Consider the following 7,876-nt stretch of genomic DNA (forward strand, 5'->3'; position numbering starts at 1 on the left):
ACTTTAAAAATCACCTGCATGCAACATTATGTGAATAAACATAGGGAGCTCACAATTTGCTTTGATCAGTTATGTCATTCATTACCGTTAAAAACCACTGCAAAGTCTCTCATACTTCCATTACAAAAGGCAGCAAGGTTGCACACCTGATTGAGTAAAACAGTTAAGTGACCCCATAAGGAATTAAAACATCACTATTATTTCTAAATATGGGTTTGGTTTTCTTCTTTTCAGAATTTCCAAAATACTGTATGGTCTTTCCCACTCATTATCCTTCCATCCCTGCCAAAACTGTGAGCAGTGTCGAATTTTAACTGTGTGACTTTCTTTAAAATCAATGTGAAATACTTGATCAAAACACTATGCAGGATTTTGAATATTTAGTGAGTAATATCCTCTAGGGACTGAGAGTTCTGGGAAATGTCATTTTTGAGTAACATTTCATTTTGATAAAGGCACACTATCAATTTAAAATATTTTTAAAAAGCAATTTCAGCAATATACAACAGTAGATAAAATTGTTTAGACAAGAATTTTAAGTTTACAATTCCCCTTTAAATTAAGAACTACTATATAGCAACTGAAGTCAGACTATTATTCTCCAAATATACCTAGGTTTGGATTTATTTTGATAATGTAGTGCATATTCCTGTTCCGGGAAGGATGACTGCTAAACAGAGATGGGGTCCACCTATTGAAGGGGAAGAGCATATTTGGCTACAGACTGGCTAACCTAGTGAGGAGGGCTTTAAATTAGGTTCAATGGGGGCAGGTGACCAAAGCCCACAGGTAAGTCAAAAACATGGAAACCTGGGAGAAGGGTCGGAATCTGGGGGGGAGCATGGGCTGTTAGGGAGAGACAAGACAGAACTGGGGGATGGGGGTGGAGAATCAAATCAATATCTTAGATGTCTGTATACTAATGCAAGAAGTATGTTGAATACGCAGGAATAACTCAAAATGCTAGTAAATAAACACAACTATGACATACTTGGTATCACGGAGACTTGGTGGGATAATATGCATGACTGGATTATTGGTATTGAAGGATACAGCTTGCTCAGGAAGGACAGGCAGGGAAAAGAGGGAGGAGGTGTTGCCTTATATATTAAAAATGTATACACTTGGACTGAGGTTGAGATAGAAATAAGAGACAGACTTGTTGAAAGTCTCTGGGTAAGGATAAAAGGGTGATGTCATGGTAGGGATCTACTACAGACCACCAAACCAGGAAGAAGAGGTGGATGAGGCTTTTTCTAAACAACTAGCAAAATCATTCAAGCACAGGACTTGGTGGTAATGCGGGACTTCAACTACCCAGACATTGGTTGGGAAAAGAACACAGCAGGGCACAGATTATCCAAGAAGTTCTTGGAATGTATTGGAGACGATTTTTTATTTCAGAAGGTGGAGAAAGCTACTGGGGGGAGGCTGTTCTAGATTTGATTTTGACAAATAGGGAGGAACTGGCTGAGAATTTGAAAGTGGCAGGCAACTTGGATGAAAGTGATCATGAAATGGAAGAGCTCACGATTCTAAGGAATGGTAGGAGGGAGAACAGCACAATAAAGGCAATGAATTTCAAGAAGGCAGACTCAGGGAGTTGGTAGGTAAAATCCCATGGGAAAAACAATTGAAGACAGTTGGCAGTTTTTCAAAGAGGCATTATTAAGGTCACAAGAGCAAACTATCCCACTGTGTAGGAAAGATAGGAAGTATGGCAAGAGACAACCCTGGCTTGACCAGGAGATCTTCAATGATCTAAAACTCAAAAAAGAGTCCTACAAAAAGTGGAACCTCGGTCAAATTACAAAGGATGAATATAAACAAATAACACAAGTATGTAGGGACAAAATTTGAAAAGCCAAGGCATAAAACGAGATCAAACTAGCTAGAGACATAAAAGGAAACAAGAAAACATGCTACATATACATTAGAAGCAAGAGGAAGACCAAGGACAGAGTAGGCCCATTACTCAATGAGAGGGGAAAGACAATAACAGAAAATGTGGAAATGGCAGAGGTGCTTAATGACTTATTTGTTTCGGTTTTCACCAAGATGGTTGGTGGCGATTGGATATCTAACATAGTGAATGCCAGTGAAAATGAAGTTGCATCAGAGTCTAAAATAGGGAAAGAACAAGTCAAAAATTACTTAGACAAGTTAGATGTCTTCAAATCACCAGGGCCTGATGAAATGCATCCTAGAATACTCAAGCTGACTGAGGAGATATCTGAGCCATTAGCAATAATCTTTGAAAAGCCATGGAAGATAGGAGACATTCCAGAAGACTGGAAAAGGGCAAATATAGTGTCCATCTGTAAAAAGGGAAATAAGGACAACCCAGGGAATTACAGACCAGTCAGCTTAACTTCTGTACCCGGAAAGATAATGGAGCAAATAATTAAGCAACCAATTTGCAAACACCTAGAAGATAATAAGGTGATAAATAACAGTCAGCATGGATTTGTCAAGAACAAATCGTGTCAAACCAACCTGATAGCTTTCTTTTACAGGGTAACAAGCCTTGTGGATAGGGGGGAAGCGGTAGATGTGGTATATCTTGACTTTAGTAAGGCTTTTGATACTGTCTCTCATGACCTTCTCATAAACAAACTAGGGAAATACAACCTAGATGGAGCTACTATAAGGTGGGTGCATAACTGGTTGGAAAATCATTCCCAGAGAGTAGTTATTAGTGGTTCACAGTTATGCTGGAAGGGCATAACAAGTGGGGTCCTGAAAGGATTCGTTCTGGGTCCGGTTCTGTTCAATATCTTCATCGATTTAGATAATAGCATAGAGACTACACTTATAAAGTTTGCAGATAATACCAAGCTGGAAGGGGCTGCAAGTGCTTTGGAGGATAGGATTAAAATTCAAAATGATCTGAACAAACTGGAGAAATGTTCTGAAGTAAATAGGATGAAATTCAATAAGGACAAATGCAAAATACTCCACTTAGGAAGGAACAATCAGTTGTACACATACAAAATGGGAAATGACTGCCTAGGAAAGAGTACTGCAGAAAGGGATCTGGGGGTCATAGTGGATCACAAGCTAAATATGAGTCAACAGTATAACGCTGTTGCAAAAAAAATAAACATCATTCTGGGATGTATTAGCAGGAGTATTGTAAGCAAGACCCAAGAAGTAGTTCTTCCGCTCTACTCTGTGCTGATTAGGCCTCAGCTGGAGTATTGTGTCCAGTTCTGGGTGTCACATTTCAGGAAAGATGTGGACAAATTGGAGAAAGTCCAGAGAAGAGCAACAAAAATTATTAAAGGTCTAAAAAACATGACCTATGAGGGAAGATGGAAAACATTGGGTTTGTTTAGTCTGGAGAAGAGAAGACTGAGAGGGGACATGATAACAATAAAAGGTTTTTACAAGGAGGAGGGAGAAAAATTGTTCTTCTTAACAATTAGCCTGAAACTGGTGTAAAATTTGGCATTTGTAACTCTGTTGGCTTCTCTGGAGTTACTTATTCCTGATTTAGAGAAAGGTGAATCAGGCTCAAAATAGTAGTATATACTCATGTTCAAAATGCAGGACTAGTCAACATAACTAATATTGTAAATAATTGAAAACTTATGATGGAATGTTACATCCAGCTTTCATTATAGAAGCTGTGCCCCTCTCCTGCCACATTGCAGACTCTAAGTAATATTCCATCCAGGCTCATTAAACAGAGATGGGCCTAAAGCAAAATCCTCAAATTTAGGTCTCATCCAGATTTGAATGTTGGTGCGTAATTTCATCTCTACCAATACGTGCTTTTAGTAGGTATCAGCTGACATCTATAGTAGTCAAAAAGAACAAGCCAGGCCAACATCTTCACTCTCACAAACAAAAATGGACATATTATTTTTCCTTTCTTGGTATCAGAAGAAAAGGAAGAGTGGAAAAGAAAAGATGGAATGAAAAGAGTGGGCCTTGAAGGAAGAACAAAAAATAAAATGGAGCTTCCATGTAATTTTGCAGTATACACATATTATAAAGCTTAAGAAGGCTGAAAAATTAAGGTTCCTCTCAAGGGGACTGGTAGTTTCATACACCAGCAAGTTTTGCTCTTGCCTTTTTTTTAAAAATAAACTTATCAAAATCCCTTAATTTTAAGTAAAACCTGTTAAATGAATAATCATTATATATATATAAGCTGTAAAATATTTTTTAAGTAATAAGAATTCACTGAAGAAGTCTTGCTGTTTGGATTTAGCTCTCAGAAAACATGCACTGAATGAAGCAGGCATCCTGTGGAAAATATAGTATGTGATCATGCAATTAAAGACTGTATCATAATGCATAGGCACAACTGGGGAGAATTCAGGTTGCATGAGACACTTTAATTCTGATATTTTCTAACTTTTGAGTTCTTGACTTTGCAACATTAATAATGTTCTTTTAACATAGTTTTTTGTGCATATTTTTTTACCCTTGCCTGGTGTCCCAGCTGTGAATAATATCTTTAAACTCAGTGTCAGCTCCTCAGATGAAGTAAGTCAGTGTAACTTCATGGACAGTATGCTGATTTATACCAGCTGGCCCATTATATTTAAAACACCCTTTGCTTTACCTTGCAGTAGCCATTTGTGAATTTCTAGGATACTTCCTTGCAACTGGCAAATTTGAATTTATATAGAAAAAATTAAAGACACAGAATATAATTGAGGTTTTTACATAAAAATGTGAAAGATAAATGTGGCCCCAGGAAAGTGCCACTGAAACCAATCACTGGACGGGCTCATTTGAGTACAACAAGTGCTGGATCTTCTCCCAGCTCCAGTTGTCAGGCAGATTGGGGTTTCAATAACAGGTACAGTTGGCCACTTTTTATCTTTCTTTAAAAAAAGCACACTTACAACCTCACCTAGATCCCATTAAAGTCAGGGGCAAACTTTCATTGCCTTCAGCACTGGAAGAATCAAGCAGGCCACTACAGCACAGTTTAATTTAAAGTAAAATGGAAGGAGGAAAGTAGCACTAAAGGAGCATCCAAGAGGTGACTGATGTAGTAAATAAAAGTAAAACTATGTAAAGTGACCAAAAGATCCGAAAACTGAGAAATCCACGGGAAGGGACATAGTGACAGGAAATCTCTTCAAGGGAAACTGAGATTTCCTACGAATCGTCCCGCTGAAGGGAGAAAGGGGATTGTGGAGTTTAGATGGGACTAGCTCTTCCCAGGGATTGTGGAGTCAGTTGACCCTTCATGCAGCAGCACTGACTTTTCTTCTCCCTTACCATGGCTTTTATACAGTACCATGGTGAAACTAATGACCTTTCAATTCCTACACTGCAATCCAATGGGCCTCCAAGGGACTTGGTCATGGCTATCTGTCTGCAGGGAGGCCACTCTACATACATGTGCAGATGGGATGCTCTGCACATTTAGTGTTCAGCTGGCATTACAACCTATCCAAAGTAGCTTCAGTCTCTGGACCAAATGCTAGACACGTTCACTTCCAGGTTTTGAACATTAAGGGATTCTAAACACCAGGTTCCCAGGAAGGTAGCTGGGGAGCGGAGAAAATTTTCATGGTCCCTTGCCAACCTTCCAACTCAGAGAGATTTGAACTTGATAAACTGGCTCCCAGAGCCATACAATTCGTATATGGCTAAAATAATGCAAAGGATGCTCCAGCTTGTTGATATTAACTACAGACATCATCATATTTTCATCTAGTTTGTACAAAGGGCTCTAAGGATGTGCAGAGGCCAGCTAAGAAATTAATCTGCCAATATGTGAGAGAATTCAAACATTTCTTAAGAATAGTTGTAAACAGCTGACACATTCACTCTTTATGCGGATATTCACCTTAGATTCCTTTATTAGTTTACCTCTCAGATTCTTCTATCAGTGGTTAAAGTCAATCAAAATAGGAGGAAGTGCACCGTGATATTGGACACAAGTCTTGAAGTTCTAGGGTAATGTGGCATGACTTCACTAGGTGGCGATAGAAGCAGCAAAGGAGAGAATGGGAGCAAGAGAAGAAACTTACTTGAGTGGAGTTGTGCTCAGGCAGGCCATAGCCAGCTACATGAAGAAGGGTGGGTGTGTTTCAGCCGTGGATGGAGCTGGATAGGTGTGATAAACGAAGGGGGGGGGGGAATGTAGCTTCCTTTTATGGACACTCAGCCAGCCAGTTAGCTATAAAGTCCCTCGTGGTGGCTGTTCTCTGCTTGCTTTACCTGTTTTAGCTCACGAAAGCTTATGCTCAAATAAATTTGTTTGTCTCTAAGATGCCACAATTACTCCAAAGTTCCCCAGGTAAAGGAAAAGGAGTGGATACCTGACCAAAAGAGCCAATGGGAGGGCTAGAACTTTTTTAAAATGGGGAAAAAACCTTCCCTTTACATGTTGTCTCTCCGGGAACAGAAGGCAGCAGGAATGCTGTGTGAGGCTTGAACCAGGTATAAAAATTAATCTTTCATACCTAGAAGAAATTATTGGACAGGGCATGTTTAAACAGATGCAATTAGGGTTTTTTTTTTAATATATATTTTGGCTTGTGGATCTCCTCGGTGCTAACCCCAGATGCTTTTGTTTGCTTGTAACCTTTAAGCTGAACCCCAAGAAAGCTATTTTGGGTGCTTAATTTTTGTAATTGTTTCTTTTAAGATCTAGCAAAAAGCCTAAGTTCCAGATGTATTTTTTCCTTTTTGTTTTTAATAAAATGTACCTTTTTTAAGAACAGGATTGGATTATGCACGTTGTTTGATTAGCTGATAGCCAGAGCTAATTTCCTTTGTTTTCTTTCTGAGCTCTTCCCCGGGGCTGGGTGGTGTGAAAGGGCTTGAGGCTACAGGGAGGAATTCCCAAGTGCTCCTTCCTGGGTTCAAAGGGGTTTGTTTTGCATTTGGGTGGTGGCAGCGTTTACCAAGCCAAGGCCAGAGAGAAGCTGTAACCTTGGGAGTATAATACAAGCCTGGAGAGGCCAGTATTCATTTTTAGAATCCTTGCAGGCCCCTACCTTCTGTACTCAAAGTGACAGAGTGGGGATTCAGCCTTGACATGGTGGCACAGCAGTGGGCTCATTTTGAACCAGAAGCACAGACTCGGGATTTTAAAAGGACACATTTTTCCTTTTGGCTGCTTGAAAGCCAGGGAGTTTTTTCTTTCTTTCTTTTCTTTGCTGCTGAGGGGGAACAAGACCAAAGGATTAGCCTGCAAAGCCAGGGAATCCAACAAGCAGGTTTTCTTTTTCTTTTCTAGCTTCATGGTAACGAAATAGCTAGGCTAGAGTAGGGCAGCTTGTGCATGCGGTTGAGGTCAGGCACCAAAACCTTAGAGCAACCAGTCTTCCCAAAGTGGCATGCCCCAGAGAAGACAGACCCAGATCAAGACCAGACATCCAGCTCCATGACAGAAAAGCAGGGAAAGGATGGGGGACCCGGAACTTCCCAAGAGGGAAGGGTCAGCCCTCCCCAACCCGAGATCCCGGTGCCAGGATGGAGGGATGCCTTTAACTCAGGCCGAGTTCTAACTGAGGCAGAAAGGAATTTCTACCTAGAGATGAAGTGGAGATCAAGCACTTGGAGGCGGAAGCAGAGGCAAAGTGCTTGGAAGCGGAGGCGAAGTGCTTGGAGGTGGAAGCAGAGGAGAGGAGAGAGGAAAAGCGCTTGCAAATGAAGCACTTGGAGGCAGAAATGGAGCTGAAGTGCTTAGAGCTGGAAAAGGCTAAGCTGGATCAACCAGGCAACCCTAACAGGCCTTCTCCAGGTACCGCTCCCCATTCCAAGAAATTCTCCATCTACAAGGTAGGTGATCATACAGAGGCCTTCTTAGAAAATTTTGAAAGGGCCTGCGTTGGGTACAGCACCCCTCCAGACCAGTATATGGTGGAGCCGAGGCCGCTCAGTGGACCCTTAGCAG

The sequence above is a fragment of the Lepidochelys kempii genome, chromosome 11 (genome assembly GCF_965140265.1).
Source record: "Lepidochelys kempii isolate rLepKem1 chromosome 11, rLepKem1.hap2, whole genome shotgun sequence".
NCBI lineage: Eukaryota > Metazoa > Chordata > Testudines > Cheloniidae > Lepidochelys > Lepidochelys kempii.